We start from the raw sequence: 21,238 nt of genomic DNA on the forward strand, positions 1-21,238 counted from the left end.
GTCCATGACAATGGATAGAAGATAAGTGCAGAGGAAGTAAAGAGAGATGGACACAAATATTTACGTGGTTCAGTACTAGGCCTACGTCCACGGGGTTTTGGGAAGGGGAGTTTCCACTATAATGTATTTGTTTAAATTCACTCATGGTCCCTCATATCTCACTGTACAAAGAAAGCTGGAGATCCACTTGTTGCAGAAGAAAATCTCTCTGGAGCTCTCATTTTCCTGGAGTTGAAGAAGAAGCAAAAGAAGATGAAGTAGAAGTCGAGCGCCCCCTAGTCATCTAGCTGAAGGCTTTTTATATATCTCCTTGTTGCGTGCGCCCTTTTACAGTGATGGGGCCCGACCCTTTTGCATGTGTTAGGTTCCCTTCTTTTCCTACTTTCCTTCTGACTTGCTCTGAAACCTCCTGCCACCTGCCTGCTCCATGTCCCTCCTTGTCTCTCACTCCTATCCCTTTGTTTGATCCCCCTGCCATGAGGTGACTTCACCCTTGGCGTGTCTAATTTGCTCTTCTTGGCCTCTAACCCCTCTGACACTTGCATGTTATCATGTCCCTCCTTATCTCTTTTTTGTTTCACCTCTTGTCCCCTAATGGTGGTCTAGTAGGCCGGACTCAACTATGGGCTATAGTATTTTATCCCTCCACATACATAGTCTAAGAATATCTAAGAACAACTATGTTTAAGGCCATAACTATTGATGTAATTACAGATGAAAGACAATCTCGTAACGTTAACTTTGGAGCAAGTTTCAGCATGGTACGCAGCCTCAGGGCATCCTGTCAAGTAGAATATAAGTGAGTATATTTCATTATACAAAACCAAGGTAAAAACGGCTAACAATTAACATGCCTGAGCATCTTCAGTTATTAAATCTGCCTCATCTAGAATGATGATCTTGAATGGTGGACATGGATCGAATAACCTCTGAAATATCATGCAGAAAAGGGAAAAACATTGTTAGAAGTGCATAGAAGAAAGTGTAGACCAAAATAGGATTACCAATAGTTGCAAGGTAGGAGTACACACCCTTGACGCTGACCAGAACGTCCGACAGCCACGGCAGCAAAATCTTTGATCTTTGTTCTAACAAAGTTGATGCCATGGTCATCACTTGCATTTAGTTCCAACACCCTAGATTTGTAGAGCACAGGCCTGCAAAACAACGTGGTTCTATTACAAAGGGAAGACCGGTAAATTGAGTCTATCAACTCCACCATCTAGGATGATGGTCTATTGTCGTCATGAGAATGATGCCAACTAAAGTAAAAGTATCCAAAGTCCAGGTGAAAGACAGGTTTTATATATGCTATGTGTAGTCCAAGAGTGCTTTTTCTAAAGTACCGTGGGGTCAATAATCTGAATAGGCATATCAAGGTAGGGTAAAGATCAGAAAATAAAACAAATAACACGCAATAGGGGCTAACTGCTTAATTGTGCAAAGCCCCAAACAATAGAAGTTCTATATTAATTTGAATGATGCCCTTCTCAAAATGATAAGCAACCCATTCCAAGTTTTTTACTGTCATTGAATTCCTGGACTTATGTTCCCCATTTGTTTCCCAACCACAAAGCTTCATGATATGAACCCGCAGGAATGAAATCCCTTGAACCCATACTTAATTTGAAAACTCACCCAAGAAAGTCAAAATCAAGTCAAATAGATGGCGAATCTAGACCCGATGAGAACTCGTTCCAAGAACCTAGATTATATTAAAATCTAGACCCGTTGAAGATCCCTTCTCAATAACCCAAATTACAAATGAGGAACGCCACAAAGATTGTGATTGACCTTTGATAAGTTCAAAAGTTCAATTAAGAACAAGAGGAGTAAAACTCAACTCACAATGAATAAATTTATCAAATTTCATAAACTTCTTAACATGAGGCAATATAGAGTATTTAAACCAAAGCTAATTAAAACCCTAGCTAAAATAATGCCCCAACTTCCAAAAATACCCCTGAGTGAACAGTGCCACGGCTACAGTACGGCGTTACAGTAACTCATCTACAATACTAACCCTAACCCTAGTTCAATAAAATAATAACTTTTCCAACATGCCCTTACAAAGGCCCCCTTAAGTCCTTCACATATTGTAAACTAATAAAATAAGTCTTTTAAATGAATCAAACAAGTTAAAAGCCTTCAAGTGCCCAAAGCTTTCAAGTGCCCATAGCTTATCAAATGAATCAAAACTGGATCTTCATCCTTCAAGCCCATCTTGAATATTGGACTCTTGCTAAACTCGTCCCAAGTAGATTGCATCAACCCTAGCATTGCCTCATTGATTTTCTTGGCTCTTGACCTTGTAATTGGCTTATCTGGAACTTTCAAAGGATCTTTAAGTCTATGCCCACTTTGGTTCCCATCACTTCATGGGTATCTTTTCATTTAGCTTTAGACAGGTGTTTGCGTCAAAGCATTTAAAGAAACAGATCATCCATGATGTACTTTGAGCAAAGCTGGTGCTTATACAGGCAGTTGGAAGCAATATTTAAGCCCCCAAAGAGACTCACTTGTCTGCCCAAAGCAATTACGCTCCCTCAAAGCACATTGTAATAATTTTCAAAGCAAAACTAATACTTAAATTAAAATAAATTAAAGATTTATAAGCAATATATAGGTGCAGTGGTAACCCAAAGAGCTGGTGGGCGATGGCAAGTGCGGTGGTGGTCAGTGGTCTTGCCTTTGCTGGGCAGGTCGTAGGAGAGCATCATCATGTGCGGGCACTACAAAACAAGGAAAAACAAAAGGCAAAAAGAATATTGAGAAAGGGTTTTTCTGAAATTGAATAACTTTTGCAGATCGAGTGGGTGTAACAGCTGCTACATTGCTAGCTGGTCTCGAGGGTATTAATTGTGAGGAGTCGTGACCCGAACCACCTAATCCTGGTGTGCTACATCTTTCACTTGTTTTGGCCGACTGAACAATTCTCACACGCACGCGTGCACACATAAACTCTCCAAATTTTGAATGATGGAGACAGTAAAATCCATCAAAATAATTTGATTCCTTTTTTTATATATTTTTTTAAGGCAAGTGGGAGTATATATTAATAAAAATAATGAGATCAGGAGCTCAGCAACCATCTCATATATATATATATATATGAGTAGTTCTACTCATCTGCCCCTTAAATCTCCAACACTACACACCGATGATGTGACATTATTTTATTTTTTTTTCTTTCAATAAAACACATTGTTTTAACCCCATGTTAGTCATCGTTTTACCCCCAATTCATTTCATTCGAATTTTTGCCCTCCCCCATGTTCTCCCTCCACAGCTTCGCCCCTCCGCCCGCCTTGCCACAATCTGCCACAACTGAAGACTTCGATCGACGAAAGAAAGCACACCCAGGTTCTCTCTCTATGGAAATATCTCTCTCTAAAAAATTAAGTAAAATGCACGGTATTAGTAGCTGTGTTTTGGGTTCACATTCACAGAAACTCACACCCGCTCTGAGTTTGTGTTTCTTTGTACATGGTTGAGTTCTTATTGAATATGGCAGATTTTATGGCCCAACTCTGTCCTCTTTGTTTGGGGTTTCCTCAAATAGTCTCAAGTAATGTAATTTATTTTTTTGTACATGGCTGAGTCGTTGCTCTATATATAAGGATTGGGTTTTTTTTTTTTTTTTGTATGGAATCTAGAAGTTAGACATGTTTGTTTTTCCTCAAATACAAAGTAATGTAATTTATTTGTTTGTACATGACTGAGTTGTAGGATATATAAGGATTGGTTTTTTTTTTTTTTTTTTTTTTTTTTTTTTTTTTTTTTTGCTGAATCTGGACATGTTTGGGTTTTCCTGCCTAGAACCAAACCGAAGCATCTAAAATGTGTTTATGAAAGCCATGATAGCATATTTACAGGGAAACCAAACAACTATTGAGAGCCAACATGTTGCCCAGACAACTATTGATAGTATGTATCTATTTATATAGCATACTCTTCATTGTAAAAATTCGTGAGACATAATAGAAAAGTCTTGATCTTAACGAATTATCATTTTCCTAGAAAAAAAAAAGGATATAAGAGTTACAATGCCACAACATTAAAAGTTAACTCACTAGTGTTGGCTCCCTTTGTTACAATGCCTTTTTAACCTACAAAAAAAGACATGCAAGCAGTAATGATGTTGTGCATCACAGCCAAAAGAGCAGAAAACAAAGTTTCCCTCTGTGTAAATAGTAGCTACCATTTGGTAGAAGAAAATATTAAGTTTCCATGTTGTCCGAGAGAAAGGGAGGCCCCCAATGAAAATAAGGTTTTGATTGTGGAGAAGGCTATAACCAAGAGAAAGAAGAAACATGTAGTAAATTTTTTCTATTAATTCTATATATATCAGACAACATGCATATTCATTTCTAATAGATGTGTATTTTTGGTTTAAAATTTAGACCTGCAGAAAAATATTTGATGAATCATAGCATGGTCAGGTCTCGGAAGCTCAACTTGGTGCTAACGTTGACGATTGTATCGGAACATAGTGTAGTACTGTCACACAACCAACGCCATCAGACAATGAGGAGGCCTGAGGTTGTGGTTGTAAGTTGTAACTTAGTAACTTCTTGTGGTTGTAAGGCTTTGTGATAAGATATGTTGTGGCTATGAGACTCTTTAATGTAAAGTGTAGAATTTTTTGTAAGGAATGTAATTTTCAAATTGTAGCTTCTTGTGATTTGTAATATGTAGTTTAAAGAGCTGAGAAGTTCATTGAGGATTTCATTAACTTCTATTGTGTTTTGTAATATGTAGGGGGCTTTTTAAAATCATGTTGACAATGACACCATGTTGTGCCACTTCAGTTCTGTTCCCAATAGATAATTATACTATGCTTTTGTCAAATAACTCATGTATTTTTAGCAAACTAGTTTATTGAATTTATTTTGGTTTTGGATGCAATATGATATTCTTGGTGTAGTAGTTGGGTGTGTATGTTATGTTGGGTTAGTTTATTTTTTATTTTTTTTGTTTGCACTTGTAGGTAGATAGGTTTATGGTGCACCACTATATTTTATTATTTGTATGAATACAGAGGAAAACAAGGACCATAAATGATGATGTTTTTGTTGACCACAACATCACAGAGAATACCACAAATAAACTTACGTACATTAAAAGGAGATCGATCGATATAAAATTGTTAATATGGTCTGGTGAAAGTTCTACATTATTAATTAGCAGATTGCAACATCAGTCAGAACCGAGCTGCAGGTAACAGGTGACGACTAGAGGTGGATATTGCAGTGTAATTAGACAACATATTGCCTGATGATCTTATGAGTTATTTTCATTTTTTTTTACGTCTAATTGGGATAGTTGTGCAATACATTGTGGCATTTCAATCTGATATAACCACCACGAACTTTAAAAATTGTAATCATACAAGATGGAACCACGGGTTGTGGATACCTTCTTGTCCCACTAAAATCCTATATGCAGGTATTACTAGAAAATGAAGAATATTAATGGACAACAACCACATCATCAAATGAACAATATCTGTAAGAAACATAGTCCGCACCATACATTTACAATTAACAATAAAACGATGCATCTATAGTCCGAACCAACCAAAAACTATTACAATAGATAACACCCAATACATGCACAATAATATACGTGTACATCTATTATCTATGATCCGCTTTCAAACTTCGTCCTCTTGTTTGTGAAGAGCATTATCTCTCTCCTTTAGTTTATCTTTTTTTATGAATTTCGTACTCGCACAACAATAAATCATCTTCCCTCTTCTGAACTGCATTCTCTCTAGTCAGATTTTTCTTCTCTAACTGTTGAAGTATATCTGCCCATTTGAAAAATTGGCATCTTGCTTCTCCCTACATACAGTTCAAGAATTTCAAACATTAAATTTGACAAATTGAAAAGCAATACAAAAAATACAACAAAAAAAAAATGCATACAATTCTACTCATATAATCACATCTTCGATGCTAGTTCTTCCTTAGAAACCCATATATGAGTAGATTTTTACCGTGTCATGGTGTGTAGGAGATAAAGATAAATTCACAATTTTAAATAAGGAGCCCCCCCTAATTTCAACCCAAATAAAGCGAACAAAAATGTTTATTCACTTTTTAAAGAAAGGGTAAGGAGAGTTGTTAGAATTGTGTTTATTGACTCTTCTAAGTTGATAATATTTTGGGATATCCCAGAATAGAATAATAGACAATATGAGATGAAGATAGCAGCGTGCATATACATGGTTTATCTAGCTAATTATGTTGCATCATATATATATATATATATAAGTATGCCTACAAAAAATATATGTGAAAGTATATTTTATATTTATCAACTATATCAGAACTCGGGTGGAAAAGCACAAGTTTGATAAATACAATTCTGGAACAAGAAAAACAATTACAGGAAACAAAGAGTTGAAATCTTGGCAAAAACATAAGAAGTTCATGGCAAAAACAGGGGATTGTTTGGTATGAATGGGGTTGTGCCACCGACTAAAGCACGTATATTCTAAAAGAACTGCAATGGTTTAGAAAAGAAGCCAAGTTCAAGCACAACAATAAGTAGTTAGTTGTTGTAAATGGATGGGAAGCAATGAATGGCAAATGGGAAGCAAAGAATACAGAAAAAAGCATAAATTCATACTAACCCACCCCACCTCCCTGCCAAAATCCAAAGGAAAAAAAATAAAGGAAGAGGAAGAAAAGCCGGCCTGCACACCAGAGAACGAAAGAGGATGAGTTTTCCTTCCAAAATAATCTCTTCTTCCCATTATCTTCGGTTTCTTCTTTTTTCCGAAGGTTTCCAAACCAGAACACATACCATGATTGGCACAACCATGGACTCACACATTGTCCATTTCGCTCAGTAATTCCATCAAATAGTTGATGGTCAGAACCAAAAAAACCCAAGCATTCAACCAACGATTAAGAGAAAACAACTTCCATACAAAAAATTAACCAAACTCAATGTCTTTCTTCTACTCAATGTATACCCGAAAACTTAAACACTGTCATTGTACTGTGGAACCAAAAAGAAGAGTTCAGCCTAAAACTTACAGTGATGTAGGGAATGAGCTGAGCTGAGCTGGGCACGTAGGCACGTATGTCTTCGAGCCACAAATCTGGAAGCAGTAGTTTCCTCCTCCAATATGGCATCAAGTCACAGATCGGGGATGCAGGCACAGATCGAGGTTAGAGAGAGAAAGGGGCTATGGGAGCCAGGAGGGGAGATCTTATCGTGAGGGAGAGAGGACTACAGAAGTGAGAGATGGAGAGAGGTACTTAGACGAGAGGAGAACACATACTCCAGAGGCCATTTTGAGTTCTACGTGTGGGAGAAATGAGGGTGGGATTTGAGGGGAAGTGAGAGGGATCTGGCGATGGGTGTAAAACAGTGACGTAGCGATCAGACCGGATTCGCCACGTCATGGGTGTGTGGTGTTGGAATAAAAACCGGCCTAAGAGTAAATTTTCTCTCTCTCTCTCTCTCTCTATATATATATAGGTTCGAAACTTCGAATCTAAGCACAAAAACATTAAAAAAAAATCAGAAAATCAAAGCAAAATTTTGGTCGAATTCAATGGTTCCATGACCAATATGATATGGTTCAAAAAGTCATCAAAGTGATCATCTTTGAAATATCTCGAGGTTGGACTAGTTTTGAGAAAATAAGCAAAATCATCATGTGTTGTTGTGGACCACATGATGCACGAGATTGAAACCATTGATCATGTGAAGATCAAATAGAAAATTGAAAAGGGAGGAAGAAACCAATTAGCTAGCTAGTATCATAATAATTGATGAATGTGTAAACTTTGATTTGTGTCTCAACTATCATGCCCAATTTGGGCCGTACGTAACATCTTATTCTACTTTCATTATATAGTTGCAAAGTGCATGCATGTGTGCCTGGAATATTTACATGAGCATGCCCTTTCTAATTTATTTAATTTATCAGATATTTGATTCCAGGAAATATTGTCTGTGAGAAATGTATATATACTTCATGTGGAGATGGAAACATTTGATCAGGTTGTAGATCATATTGGTAACAATGTCGTGTATCCGAGGTTTGCATAGTTCTCTGTTTGTTTTTTTTTCTTTTCCCTTCGCTAATAGACTTCATTGATGAAAGGGAACTGTATGATACAAACTTAAAAGCCATGATGAACATAATATATAGATAGATTAAGAGTAATTCTACATACAACTGTGAAGTACATAAACGTCGCGTAATCGCTTTGAAAAATGGTGAGGCCTCTATTAAAAAATTATTTTTTTCATGTAGATCTTATGTTTTATTTACTTTTTATAAAGCAATTACATGGCACTTGCACAATTCACATTTGTAAATATTTTTTCTCATATATTAATATTGGCACCTTTCCTCCCGCAATGGAAATCTAATTATAAGCTCTGGCCGGGAATCCTGGATTCCTGATCAAGGGAATGTTTTCATACACATAATGTTGTTGGAATTTACCCATTACGCAATGGAGATTAATGTATTTTACTACTCTCTAAAGTTTCAGAATCAATGAGAAGAAATCTCGCGACTCTTACTAGATATGCACTCTGTCGGGATCTGAGGAAGTGAGCATGCATGACGAACAACATATTGGTGAACCACCTCAGCATTTTTATTTGAAAAGCTCCTCATGAATAGCAATCATGCATTGGATTCTTAAAATGGGTCCTTCTACAGGAACAGAAGAAACGTACCAATCGATACATTTCCTCTATGTTAATAAATGATAACATATATATCATCATATAGTATTTAATTTTCTCTCCTGCTCCTAGCGTGTATATCTCGCCCATCTTTCAGGGAATATGCATGATTATATATGGAAAAAAATGGGACAGATACTTTTCTATCCAGAGTGATCTCAACCGACATAGAAACTTCGCCAATAAAGCCATTAACCCACTTTGGTCATGGTCATGGTCATTTCAAATATTAATCCCGTGGCATTTCATTATTTCTTCCTTTCACAGAAACCATCAATCAAAAAATGGAGAGCCAAGCACTCTGTTATCTTCCTTGTCTCTCCAGGTCCTAATTTGGTTTCTCCATTTTACACCAATTTGAGAGTACATGAGTAATTATTTTATCATGTCATGAAATGCCACATACATGATTATTAAATTGAAAAATGTTACTTGTCGTCTCCTTAAACATTTTTTTCTCATAATATCGTCATGTATTATCAAATTATTAGAAGATAATTAAAGGATGGTCATGATAAATAGTTTTCTAGTAATATGCTAACTAAATTAAGATTTTTACCTAATCACTAATTTTTTTTTTTAAGGATAAGATGGGGAATATAGTATGTATTTCTATTCACAACTACATACTCCTTCTCCTAGTTACCCTCTAATTTGTCGCTTGAGCCAAACGATACCACTAAATTACAAAAAAAAAAAAAAAAAAAAAAAAAAAAAAAAAAAAGAGAAAAGAGAATGTAGATGCTTTGAAAAAATGCCTTTCACACCACCTTTTCTCTGTACCAAGGTATATTTATAGGAAAATACTATTCCCACAAACTTTTTATCGAAAATTTTTACCACATTTTATTTTATTTTTTAATGTGTCACCAGCGATTTATTTATCGCCGCTAGTTAATTTACAAAAAGAAACGATAATTACGGCGACTTTATGATCGCTGCAACTGAGGTCCCAAAAGGAACAAGTCAGTTTCAGCGATGTAAAAATTGCTGTTAATTATTCAGTGGTAGCGATTAAACAATTGCCGCTAAATAAGTTTCCAATGAAACGCTAATTAACGGCGATTATAAATTTTATAATCGCCGTAATTTTCGTTTTCCCAACGATTTTATTAGCGCAGCAAAAGGGTTCCCCAAACAAACAACTCAATTGCAGCGATGTTAATGTCGCTGATAAAATGTCAATACCAGCGAGTTATAAATTGCCGCGAAATGATTTTATGCACGAAACGCTAATTCACTGCGAACTTTTATCGCTGCAATTGTTATTTCAAAATCGCTAATTCTATTACGGCGATTTCAAAAAATCGCGGCTAAAGTATATTACCGGCAATATTCCCTCTTTTAGCAACAGATAATGATCGCTGGAATTAATCTTTCTCAACGATTAATAGCAGCATCTTATCTTCAAATTGCGGCGATTAAATGGGCTATAAGCGGCCAATATTTTTCGCCAGTAAAAAAATTCATTGCCAGTGAATTTTGGCTTCCGTTGGAGTAGATCTAAAGTGAGACTTTAATACTGGCGAACTTGTAGCGATTTATAAATCGCTGGGAATGGAGTAACGTGGCGATTTTGTGGGTTTTACCAGCGAAAATGAATCGCTGGTAAAGGTATTTCCCCTTGTAGTGAGATATTAATTTGTTAAAATAAGAAATTTAGCCCGAATCTTGAATAAAATCTTGACCTTCATAACTAAGAAGTAAGTAGAGTAAAAAAAAATAATAATAAATGTTTTCCTTAAATTACCAATCCAAATCCAAACACTGTTTTTTTTTTTTTTTTTTTTTTTTCCGGTTGAAGTGAGAAAATCATGACTTGTAATACATGATGATTTGTTACTAATTATTACGATATACATTAAAATGATATTCGTTAAGCGCGCATCTTAATAAGGTTGATGAATATGCTGATATATATTTATTTTGTTACCTCGTCAATTATGTTTTAAGCATAACTTTCTGACTTGTTGCTGTCTCAATTTAATAGAAACTGGGGAGTTTAGGGGAAGCTTGACTGGAATAAGCATCGGTACAGTGTCTCTATTTGGAAAGGGAAAGATATCTAGGATCTTCCTAGCAGTTGGAGATATAGCTTTTGCATATCGTGATTACTCGGCCAACACCATTTGTGAAGTTCAGGTACACTATTTCGATCCAGAATTTATACCCTTCTTTTTTTCTTGTATTTGGCAAATGAGTTAATATTATATATATATATATATATATATATATATGTATGTATGTGTTGAACTTGAACTAACGATATAATATTATAATATAAAACAGGAAAAAGTTGAATCCCCACCATTGGGGTTGAAGAAAATTCACCAACACACTGAATCCCCACCATTGGGGTTGAAGAAAATCACAGCACCCCTAGAGACCTCCTCGCTGATTTGGGTTTCGGTTTCAATAAACTATATAATTGGCTGCTTGTCACGGCAAATGTTGCCTTGGTCATCCTGTGTGTTGGTGCATTCCAAGTTCATTCTCGTGCACTCTCCGATGTGATTGAGGATGCCGTGACAAAAAGATATCCTACCCAGATCACCAGAGAGATCATAATCCCGAGTTTCCGCCCCTACAAACTCAACCTCTTCCGATTGGTTTGGAGAACAATCTTTGCGGTCACAACCACTCTTGTATCAATGCTTCTGCCGTTCTTCAACGACGTGGTTGGACTTATTGGAGCTTTAGGGTTTTGGCCTCCCACAGTTTACTTCCCTGTGCAGATGTATATAGAGAAAAACAAGATACCAAAGTGGAGCAGTAAATGGATTCTCCTTCAAATCATGAGCGTCTTGTGCCTCATCGTCTCCATAGCTGCAGCAGCGGGCTCCATTGCTGGGTTTGTTCTTGATCTGGCCGGAGACTTACAAGCCCTTCAAGAAAAACGACTAGGCCAAGCTGCAGAAACCCAATGCTAAATATCGCCATTAAGGACTCCCTAAAAAGCAGGTTTGGTCAATATTGGTACTGTTAAATTGACCTAAAATGAAGCCAGAACAGATCGAACTGGTGTTCATGCGGACATCAAATTTCAATTAATGCAGTTACGTGCAATGACATGCATGGCCGCGCGCATTTGGGTCTTGTTTTGGTTAGACAAACAGTATCAGACTCTCAACCCATTTTTAATCATTTCAACTATCTCAACACATTTAATTATTATAAATTTTTTCAAATTTCTACCCAGAGTACAATAAACAATTCAAATTTTTTAAATTTTATAATAAAAATAATATTAAAAAATAATACTCTAATATTATTTGATTCAACTTTTAACTTTCATTTTATCTCATCTGTGTAATCAAATGAAACCTTAGAGAAAACAACACATATACAAACACATGCAGTACACATTTAATAAAATTGGTTCCATCAATAATATTATAAGGATCGAATTTGAGCATCTTGACCAATTCCATTAAATTGTGAAGGCCCTGATCTTTATGCAGACATGTTAACATTTGGATACGTTCTAAAATATAAAATAGAACAACACGTTTAAAATAATTCCTAGATTTTTTACTCAAAAGAATAGATTAATTTCAGTTTGCTGTTATTTGATATATATTACATCTTTAATATTCCTCCAGATTTCTGTTCAGAACCTCAACGAAAATTAACGTAACAGTACAAAAAAGTATTCTAGAGCATTATAAGAAAAAGTTATAAATATAAAATCTAGCCTTTCAAGGTGCAAAGCAACCAAAGCAAGCAAGTCAAAAGGAGCACCCACCCCCAAAGTTCCCAACACAACGTGGAACGATAATGAAGGAATTCGCAGGCTCTTCTTATATTCTCGAGGAGGACTAGGGGAGATTCAAGCTCCAAATTCACAGATTTTTATAAAAAGATCATGGGCCAGCTAGGTGTAAAAAAGTTGGTTTATATATATATATATATATATATATAAACCGAAAAATTTAGTAAAATAAACGTCAGTTCTACTTGAGATCATATTCATTTTCATAAATTCATATAAATTATTAATTAGTATATCAGCATCCAGATCATTGAGAAGTTCTTCTCTGCAAATATACAATATTCGACTGCTCATCATGATGATTTCTTTGCAAATTATATGCATTGAAGAAAGTTTAGACCAAAATATGAATATGATCATTAATAGTTGCAAGGTATGAGTACTACACAACCTTGCATTCAGCTCCAGCCACGGCAGCAAAATCTTTGATCTTTGTTCTAACAAAGTTGATGCCATGCACGGTCATCACTGGATGTGAAGTTGTTTTAAGGTTTTTCTTTTCTTTTACCCCCCAAAACTTATCTACAAAATATTAGAGAAAGTAGATGGATGTGTTTTCAAGACTAAAATCTAAAATTTTGAAAATCTCTTATCTTATTATTATAATTTTTTAAAATTTTTACATAAAATAAAATAAATAATTCAATTTTTTTAAATCTAAAAATAAAAATAATATTAAAAAATATATTGTAATAATATTTTATTTAATTTTTTAACTTTAATTTCAAGTTTAAAAATAAACGAGGCGTTAATGTTATGTATAACTTATACTTGGGAGAGCAGATTCTTATATCTATGGAGAGGTTTGTATTCGCATTCTATCTCAACTCATTTCAACTCATTTCAACTCATCTCGTTACTATTTATTACTATTCATCAACTTTAACTCACAAATCTCACTACTATTCACAATCCATCTCAACTCATTTTCAAATCTAAACGACACTTAAGACTTGCAGATCACCTTGACCCCACCGGAGGACTATGCATCCCAATGGGTTATGGGTCTATGCCCAAGATCACTATTGGGCTATTGGTGAGGTGGGCTTCCTAGGAAGTATCCCTCCTTTGCCTAACAAATGATGAAAATAATGTTTCATTTTCATTTTTAACATAATTACTTCTTTTTCGTCTCATATATTATTTAAGATATGAAGAAATAGTTATATCAAGTAAATCTTCTACTATTCAATGTTAAAACAAAACAAATTATTCACCAATAGTATTTGAGCGGTGCTACTCCTTTCGACTGCTAGGCTAAATTGGGCTTTTTATTTTTTTAAATTTTTTATTCATATTTTTTTATCATTTTCAAATATTTTAAAAAAATATAAAAAAAATATCAATACATTAATAGTCACTTTCTTAACTATTAAGTAAAGAAAAAAATAAAAAAATAAAATAAAATATATGAGGTGCCAAAATGAGTGGACAAAATAGCATATTACCATAGCATTTATAATGTGTAAAGACCCTTCTATAGAGTATACCATTTGACAACTCAATTTGATTGTATTAATTAAACTTCTTTTTTTATTTAATTTCAATTTTTTTATAAGAAAATTATATTTGAGTCAATAAAATAGAAAAAATGAAAGAAAAATCATAAAATATAATTTTTACTCAATTCGGCGAGGTTAAGTTGTAAAATGGTATGATAAGCATCATTTGATTTGTCTTTTTATAATTTGAAGATAGAAGGACATAATGTGGATTTCAAAATGCTATGGTGTAACCCACAACATTAAGGACCATTTTTATAATTTTTACTCATAATATTTCATTACTATTTACAAATAAATCACTATTATTCACAAACTATTCATTATTATTTACAGATCATTTGAGATTATCTCAACGTTCAAACTTAGCTTAAGGGATTGTTTAGGAAACACATCCCAAAATGTCACACATAGTGTAACCCACGATATCTGGAACCCACATATTGTGTATTTCTTTCTTTAAATTGACGAGATTGTTTAAATTAGAAAATTGTAAACAATTATATGATCCATAATTCAACATGGATATTTTTTACAAGAGTTAAGCCCTGTAGTCATTGTTAAATGCATCACTAGCCAGAGATGTAATGTAATATACTCTACTCCTTCTTACATACGCTTCTCTTTTCTGACGTACGTTCCGTCTTTATGATGTAAGTAAATCTCGAGGGCAGAGATTATGTGATCTGTCTGCCCCTTCCATCTAACGACTGTGAACCTCGTCATGCGTGCCGAACTGCGATGGCGTGTTTCAAAAGATATTATATGACTTCTAAGGCCCGCCCAGTGTTTTAAATGTACTGAAAATATTTATAAGAAGTATTTCCAATATTATTGAACTAAACTTGATTTTAAATATGACAATTATAATATTCTTGAAGAGCTTAAAAAGTATTATAATTATTGGAAATCATTTTAAAATTAATCATTAAAATGATTTCAGTTATTTAAAATATTATGAGATTTAAATTATGTTGAAAGCTTTAATTAAATTAAATGGTTTCATCCTCTTAAATATATTAAATAAGACTTCATCATTTATTAATGATGAAGAATATTATTTTATAAACTAAAGTTAGTTTAAATAATATTTACCTTAATTCCTCTAAGTGTTTTTAATTAAGTTAACGTTTACGCATTTTCAAATCAGTATTTTAATATCTCAACGTTAGATCGTTTTGAGGACCCCAAGACGAAGGGATTGGATTATAAACCTAGACCCTCTCTCTTTCTTCCTCACTTTTCCCCAGCCCTCTCTCTCTCCTCCCTCTCCCCAGCGTACGTGATACGCGGCCTCTCTCCCTCGCTGAATGCTCCATGCCTCAGCCCGGCACTGCCGTGCGTCGGCAGCCCTCACCACCGGCACCACTGGCACCACCTCACTCTGGCGAGCTCAACCAGCCCAGCCCCTCTCTCTCACGCTCTCCCTTTCTCCCTTTCGGATGTGCAAAGCCCGAATGGGCATGATGCCCATTCCACCGCCGTGCGCTGTCATCCAGCGCCACCACCTCCACGGCAGCTTCCTCTGCCACCGGTCATCACCCTCCAGCGAACTCAGCCCCTCACATGCAGCCACCTTCCCTGTAGCACGCACGCACAAGAGACCCATGCACTGCTTCACCGTGCGCGACCTTTAGCGCCGCCGTGCGCGGCACCCACAGCCACCAAGTGCCTCCCCTGGCCACCATAGCTCCTCCCCGAACTCCTCCAAGTCAGCCAAGCTCTCCACCTCTCTCAAGCCTCTCACTCACGCACAGACTCTCTCCTCTCCAACGCACGGGTTGCACGTCCTCCACCACGATGCGCCGCCACCCACGGCGAGTAACCACCCTCATGAGCCTCCTCAGGCCACCACCAAGCCAACCCAACCACCCATGGCCCCGATCTGCCACCCACGCACGCACACTCTCTCTCACTCTCCCACGGCCTCTCATCCACTTCACGGCCTTGAACCGCTGTCGTGAGCCACCGTGGCACCACCTCAACGCCACCACGAGTTCCACCGCACCTCCCTTAGCCGAGCCCTAGGTGCAAACCACCACTTTATGTGGTGGGTAACCACTGCACATGATTGACAGTCACTGTGCGTGACTGACCGCCACTGTACACGGCTAGATCCGCCGTGTTACGCTCCTTTCCACCATCACAAGGCCTTCACGAGCCCTTCCAAGACCACACTTAGCTATCCAAATGCCCAAACAATCCTCGTACGTGGCGTAGCTGCCCCGTACGACCCTTCCGGCATCATTGACCGTGACAATCAATGAGCAACGCACGGGTTATCCTGTTGATGGTATAACCCTCTATCCCTCGTTAATTATGTTAGATATTGATTAATCGACTAGGTTGTGGACTGTGTTGTTAGTATTAGTGGAGTTGCTGTGTAGTATGGAGATGTGTTGTGCTGTGAAGTGTTGGGCGTTTTGTGTAGTGAAGTGTTGGGCTTATTGGTGTAGTGCGCTGTGAAGTATGGAGCATAGTTGGGAATTGTGTTGTGCAGTGTTGTGGACTGTGCGGTGTAGTGTGGTTGCGGAGTATGTGTTGTATTGGTAACGTGGCATGTGGAGTGGGAACAGTACATGCTGAATGTACTCTGTATGTGTGTGTGTGGCATAGTTTAGGATAAGGAGAGTATATGTAAAATATACTTTCCTAGCGTATTGTGGAATGGGAAGAGTACACGTAGAGTACTCTGTATGGCGTGGTATGTGAATGGTGTACTCCATGTGGTGGAGTGACGCACCATATGGCGGGAATGCCATAATGGTGATATGGCGTGTATGAAGAGAGTACACATGGAGTGTACTCTATATGGTGGAGAGATGCACCATATGGCAAGTATGTCATAATGGTGATGGGTTGTAGTACGTATGAATGGAGTACACGAGAAATGTACTCCATGTGGTGGAGTAATGTATTGTATGGCGGGTATGCTATATTGATGATAGGTTGTAGCATGTGAAAATGGAGTATACGTGGAGTGTACTCCATGTGGTGGAGTGACGCACCATATGGCGTGTATGTCATCATGGTGATATGGTGTAACGTGTGTGAAGAGAGTACACGAGAAATGTACTCTATGTGGTGGAGTGACGCACCATATGACAGATATGTCATAATGGTGATGTGGCGTAGTGTGGAATAAGGAGAGTATATGTAGAATATACCCTCCTGGTGTATTGTGAAATGGGAAGAGTACATGTGGAGTGTACTCTGTGTGGCATAACGTATGTGAAGAGAGTATACGTGGAATGTACTTTATGTGGTGGAGTAATGCACCATATGGCGGGTATGCCATAATGGTGATGTGGCATAACGTGTGTGAATAGAGTACACGTGAAGTGTATTCCATGTGGTGGAGTGATGCACCATATGGCGGATATGCCATAGTGGTGATATGGCGTAGAGTGTATGAAGGGAGTACACACAGAGTGTACTCCATGTGGCAGAGTGATGCATTGTATAGTGGGTATGCCATATTGATGATAGGTTGTAGCATGTGAAAATGGAGTATATGTGGAGTGTACTCCACGAGGCAGTGACACTCTGTGTGATGTCTCGTAGAGATAAGGATGGTTATGTGATTGATGGGCATGGACCGTGGTGAATAGTGCCGAGAACTGTGGAACTATTTCCCGAAGTAGTTATGGTGCAGGCTGTACTCTGAAGTGAGAAGTGTCACCTTGATGGACTTATGGTTAGGAATATGAGTGAAGTAGCAGAACAAGTATAAGAGTACGCAGCAGAAGCATGACTGGGCAAAATTACGAAGTGATGTGGTTATTGACAGTCGTGCTTATGATGGGTGAGTTAGTGTAGAAATGGTGTAGCATGATCGTGACGAGATGTCACGATGTGACAGGAGTACCCGAGGAACCGTACTCGTGATGAGTTAAGGAGTTGATGTAAGAAATGACGTAGCGGGATGTTAGGTGACGTGACAAGGTCATGGTATAGCTCGGGTATAGTCTCGAACTATATGACGTGACATAAGGCGTAATGGTGAATGGAGCCTTGTTATGTTAAGTGTTGGGATGAACTGTTAAAAGGAAATGATAGCATAAAGAGTCATGCTAACCGGGTTAAGAGAAGGTTGGTATCGGAGTATGACCTATGTCCCTGCGAGCAGGTGATCAACGTGTTATATGTTGATCTTAGGTGATAAAGGGGTAAAGTACATGTGTAATCTAATTAGACACATGTGCCGGACGGCTTCACCATATGTAATAAGTAATCTGTCCTGAGTATAGTTACACAGTGCTTAAGTCTCAGAGTTGGCTTAGAGCCGTGTAGCTTGTATGGATGGGAATGAGGATTTAGTATGGGCTAAGGTGCATGAAGGAAGTGACGGGTGTATCGTTAGGATTGAGATGCGTGATTCCATAGGTCGGAATCATGCGTCGAATGTGGTTAGTAAGAAGAGTAAGACGAAGGTCTTAGTGTCTTAATCCTAAGGTGAATTATGGGTTCACTTTAGTGAATAAGCACTCAAGACAAGACCTTGAGTTGGAAGATGTGGTGACCGTAAGTGATCCTCGAAGGGTTTAGCATAGTAAAGGGCACGTAAGTGCACATGATAGAAGGAGAGTGTTCTAAGTAAAGCATAGTTCTATTTCTAGTTTAAGTTGTTTATACATTAGATAGAGAATGACGTTAAGATTATGTGTATGCATGTAGGTTGCCATCTGACACGCACATGAATGGACTGCATGATATGCAAGTAGCATGGAGTCCAGGTAAGTGTTACGTTTATACTCTTGTTGAGTCTTTCTAAAATATATAAAGAAACGAACAGAAACGCTTTTTCTCATGATGCTCTACGAAAAGACGCGAAAGACGTTTTACGAAATAAAAGGCTAATTGTTCAAAGGTATAAGTATGTACGGCCCCTCCTTGGCAGCCCCTTTTTACGCAAAGAAAATATTATTTGTACGCATGTGAATGGATGACTATACGCTGTGTCTATTATATGTATTTTCTAAGAAAATCTACGAACTGATGAAAATGCACGAAAAGCATGAAACTGACGCTTTTATGGATCCTACGAACTGACGCTTTCATGTGCGCCATGAGGTGATACTCGTGGGTGCCATGAAAGACGACGTTCAAGGTGATGCTTGTGGATGCCATGAAAGCTGACGTTTAAGCCATATATGTTTTTAAATGATGTTTTCCATGAACGAACTCTTAAATGAAGGATAGGACTGAAATGAACTGAAAAAGGAAAGATGATTTTCGGGCTTACGCCTCAAACGATGTTTTTTCATGAAAAGAAATGCTTTCTTATGAAAATGAATGTTTTCTCATGAAAGGACTGTTAAAGGAAAGAAAGAACTGAATGAAAGCTCTAGCTCTTTAGGTCAAAAGGAAGACCGCTAATCCCAACACACGGGGCGTAACAGTGTGTACTAGCCTATGAAAGTGATAAAAAAGAATGTATGCATGTATGTATGCACGTATGCACGTAACGCATGAATGCACGAACTTTTAAGAAATGAAGACACTGATGGGGGAAACGTTTTACTATAAGAAAACCCCGTCCAGTGACGTTTTCGAATGAACGTACGTATGTAAGAATGCATCGCATTCTTGCAGAAATGAAGGCATTGACGGGGGACACGTTTTAAGAAAAGAAAGTCCATTTTTCAAAGGAAAACCCCGTCTAGTGACGTTTTCAAAAGAACGCACGTATGTATGTAAGCATGCACGTATAGTATGTATGAATGATGAATGCATGAATGAAAACCTATGTTGTTATATTTTAACTGTATGAAGTAATGCTTACGAGTCTTCGACTCATTTTAGTTTTTATGCATGTCCCTCTCCCCTCACAGGGACGGAATGAGAAGTACGCATTAGGACAGACACGACCATGGGAAAGAGCAGGGAAGTCTAGGCACGAGTTTTAATCGTACGAGAGACCCTTTTATTGTAAGATTAATGTTTTCTGCTGTAAACCTCTTTTATTCTAAAAGCACATTTTATAACATAAACGTAGAGTCTTGCACCTTGGGTATGCAAGTAAAAAGTTTTAAATCGGACGGTAATTTCCTTCATCCTTTATCAAAATATTTTATAAAAAGTCCCACCACAAGGACGGACGTTACATATAAGAACCATTACTTGATAAGAAAAAAAAAGACCCATTACGATTACCAAAAATGTAAAATAAAATACTAGAGTAATATTACATGCAGTCGTAGAGTGTGCAAGTACTGTGCAGTCGTTTTGAAAAAGAGTAGGGTCTACTATTAAAAAATTATTATTTTTTTATGTGGGTTTTGTATTTATTCTTTTTTTTAAATGATTGCACGACACTTACTCACTCATAACTGTAATTATCATTTTTCAAATACTAATATTACTACCCACCCTTGGTGGGAGCGCAGCAGGCCGTCCTAGCCGTCACACCTGCCTAGGGGAGGGTCGTATATGGCACCCGGCACCCGGCACCCGGCACCCGACCCCATCCCGCATGGGCAGTGACTTCGTCTGGTTGTTGAGAGGGTGTATGGTCTACGGGCCATCCACCCACGCTTGGGCCTCAATATAGGCCGATCGAATCCATATCCTATTTTAGAGGTCCTTCCGGCTTATTTTGGGCCCATAACATGTTTTTACCAGCCTTTTTTACTATTTGTGAGTCTATAAACTCTTCCTCAGTCCAAATCCAGCAAAATGAATACAAATTTTGAAAATCTAAAATATATAAAAATAATGTTTATCTCTAAATATAAATTAATCTAAAACTAGTTTCGACCCTAAATAAACTTAATAAAGTTACTAACTTATAATTCCAAAATATCACAAATTAGTCTAAAATTATTACAAATTAATTTAAAACTATTACCAATAGTTTGAATAATTTAATAATAATAAATCTACATCACAAAAAAGAAATAGGAAATAAAAGAAACAAATTAGTCCCTCCAACTCCAAGTGTTCAATAAAACCTCGGAAAAAAAAAAAAGAGATGAAAATGAGAATATGATGTTTCAAAATAAAATAACTTCAAAAATAGTTTCTATTTTGTAGCCTTTTGACTTCATGAATTTTTAGATTTTGGGAATTTAGGATTTCAACAAGATAAAAACTATCACATTTTATTTCAAACTGTTTAAAAATTAGAAAATGATCAAGTAACAAATCTGAAATTATATTTTTACACTTCTTTATAAAAAGTATTTCATTACAAGTAATACTGCTTGCATATCTTATATGAACAAGTTTCGTACAAACT

General features: G+C 36.9%; 1 pseudogene; it reads right to left on the minus strand.

Annotated features, from left to right (window-relative positions):
- The window catches only part of LOC121267223, a 31,459-nt pseudogene extending 24,616 nt beyond the window's left edge, over positions 1 to 6,843 (minus strand).
- Between the last annotated feature and the right edge of the window lie 14,395 nt (positions 6,844 to 21,238).

Source organism: Juglans microcarpa x Juglans regia, chromosome 5S (assembly GCF_004785595.1).
Source record: "Juglans microcarpa x Juglans regia isolate MS1-56 chromosome 5S, Jm3101_v1.0, whole genome shotgun sequence".
Lineage (NCBI taxonomy): Eukaryota > Viridiplantae > Streptophyta > Magnoliopsida > Fagales > Juglandaceae > Juglans > Juglans microcarpa x Juglans regia.